The 2,615-nt window shown below is 44.2% G+C and overlaps 1 non-coding gene across 1 annotated transcript; it reads left to right on the forward strand.

Moving 5' to 3' along the window:
• Positions 1–2,342: 2,342 nt before the first annotated feature.
• trnad-guc (transfer RNA aspartic acid (anticodon GUC)) lies at positions 2,343–2,414 on the forward strand. The gene has a single exon. It is a non-coding gene; the product is annotated as a tRNA-Asp (tRNA).
• Positions 2,415–2,615: the final 201 nt, after the last annotated feature.

Raw genomic sequence — 2,615 nt, forward strand, 5'->3', positions numbered from 1 at the left:
GAGGAACTAATCCTGAGTTGGGCGGAATTAAATCCAACACCTCGAAGTTTTTCACTTTTTCATTGTGCAAGTATGCACGAAATATACGGTCGCTAATAGAACAATAATCAGACAAATCAGGGTATAAACTAATTTGGCAGCGGTCCATACCTTCCTGATATATATACCCTCGCATTTCTGGTATCATCCTTGTAAATCCTCTCTGTGTCTGTGTGTCTCTCTGTGTCTGTGTGTCTCTGTGTGTGTCTCTGTGTCGGTCTGTGTGTCTCGCCATGTGTGTGTGTCTACCTGTGTGTCTCTCTGTGTTGGTCTGTGTGTGTCTCTCTGTGTCGGTCTGTGTTTCTCTCTGTGTCTGTGTGTCTGCCTCTCTGTGTTGGTCTGTGTGTCTGTGTGTTTATGTGTGTGTCGGTCTGTGTGCCTCTCTGTGTCGGTTTGTGTGTCTCTCTGTGTCTGTTTGTTTATGTGTGTGTCGGTCTGTGTGTCTCTCTCTGCTCTGCTCAACTCTGTGGCAGGTTGGTGCTTCAAGGCCCGATTCTCTCAGAGCCAGCGCACGAATAATACCAGCACCAGGATGGCCAAGTGGTTAAGGCATTGGACTTAAAATCCATATGGGTTTATATCCACGTGGTTTCAAGCCCCACTACTGGTAACTCTTTAATTTACGATCCATTTCCTTTCATCCTGCTCAGTGACACTCATTTGTCATCAGTTGATTCTCCAACAAACTATGAGATGTTTATAGATATGGAAAGAAAGATCTCATATGTAATTCTTCAAGTCCTATTTTGGCATCTGCTGAATCTGCATTTTTCCCTCACTCTCTCTGTCACTCTCAACTAACAAAGAGAAGGGATCGTGAAATGTTTTTACATCTTTCAGTCCCCACCTCTCTCTGTCTCACTATCTGTGTCCCTCTCATTCTCTCACTCTCTTTTTCTCTCTCTCTCTGTTTCCCTCTGTCTCTCTCTCTGTCTGTCTCTCTGTCTGTCTCTCTCTTAGTCTATCTCTCACTGTATGGCTATCTGTCTGTTTCTTTCTGTCTCTCTCTCTCTGTATGGCTCTCTGTCTTTCTCTGTCTGTTTCTCTCCGTCTGTCTGTCTCTGTCTGTCTGTGTGTCTGTCTCTCTGTCTGTCTCTCTCTTTGTCTGTCTCTCTCTCTATCTCTCTCTGTATGGCTCTCTGTCGTTTTCTCTCTCTGTCTGTTTCTCTCTGTGTGTCTCTCTCTGTCTTTCTCTGACTGTCTCTCTCTCTGTCTGTCTCTCTTTGTCCCTGTCTTTCTCATTTGTCAAGTTCTGTTCACAGCTCGATTCTAGCAGCAGCCAGTATATCAGTTCCTCATTAGTATAGTGGTGAGTATCCCCGCCTGTCACAGTGGAGGCCGGGATTCAATTTCCCGATGGGGAGGGCGATTTCAACATCACAAATTTTAAACCTTTGGGCAACTCCTTAAAAACCTTCTTGGAAAAGTAAAACCGAAAAAAAGCCTACCAAAATAATTTTAAAAGATTTACTGGCACATGAAGAACTGTATAACAACTTCCTGCACCAGTTCCTCGTTAGTATAGAGCTCTCTCTCTCTCTGTTCCCCTCTCCCTGTTGTGTGGGGCGCGGAGGAGGGAGAGAGTGACAGAGAGAAAGAGATTAACAGGGTTACGGACAAAAAGCGGGGGGTGGGACTGAGCACTACTGCTCTTTCACAGAGACAGCACAGGCACGGCGGGCCGAATGGCCTCCTTCTGTGCTGTAAGTGTCTATGAATCCATGAAACTCAGAAAAGCTTATTAAATATGTGACTTACACATAAACATAGAGAGCAGACACACATATCTGTGTGTGTTCGAGTCTTTGCCTCAAACACTGTATAACTACTTCCTCTCCCAGGTCCCTGATAGTATAGTGGTGAGGATTCAATTCCCCGACACGTTCTCTCTGTCTCTCTCTCTCTCTCTGTCTCATATTTAACTCTAATTCTTAAAGTGCTATTTTGGCATCTGCTGAATCTGCATTTTCTCAAGTGTCACTATTGACTAACAAGGAGAAAGAGAATTCGGACTCAACCCCTCTCTGTCACACTATCTGGTCTCTCTGTCTCCCTCTCATTCTCTCTCTTTGTCTCTCTCACTCTCTCTTTCTGTCTCTGTTACACATTTGTCATAAGCCTCTCTCTCTGTATCTATCACTGTCTCTCTCTTTATCTCTCTGAATATCTCTCTGTCTTTCTCTCTCTGTCTCTCGGTTTCACTATTTGTCCCTTTCTCTGTTTGTCCCGTCTCTCTCTTTCTCTCTCAGTCCAATTCTGTTCACAGCTCGATTCTTGCTCTGACAGATTTTATATCCGTCAGTTCCTCGTTAGTATAGTGGTGAGTATCCCCGCCTGTCACGCGGGAGACCGGGGTTCAATTCCCCGACGAGGAGGAAGATTTTATAATTCAAAATTTTAAACTTTTGGCCAACTCCTTAAAACCTCCTTGGGAAAGTAGAATAGAAAAAACATCAACTAAAATAATTTAAAAAGATTTACTGTCATAACAACTTCCTGCACCAGTTCGTCGTTAGTATAGAGCTCTCTCTGGTTTCCTCTCTGTCTCATTCACTGTTCCCCAGTCTCTCTGTCTC

Source organism: Somniosus microcephalus, chromosome 4 (assembly GCF_052327205.1).
Source record: "Somniosus microcephalus isolate GS21.2 chromosome 4, FLI_Smic_1.0, whole genome shotgun sequence".
Classification (NCBI taxonomy): Eukaryota; Metazoa; Chordata; class Chondrichthyes; order Squaliformes; family Somniosidae; genus Somniosus; species Somniosus microcephalus.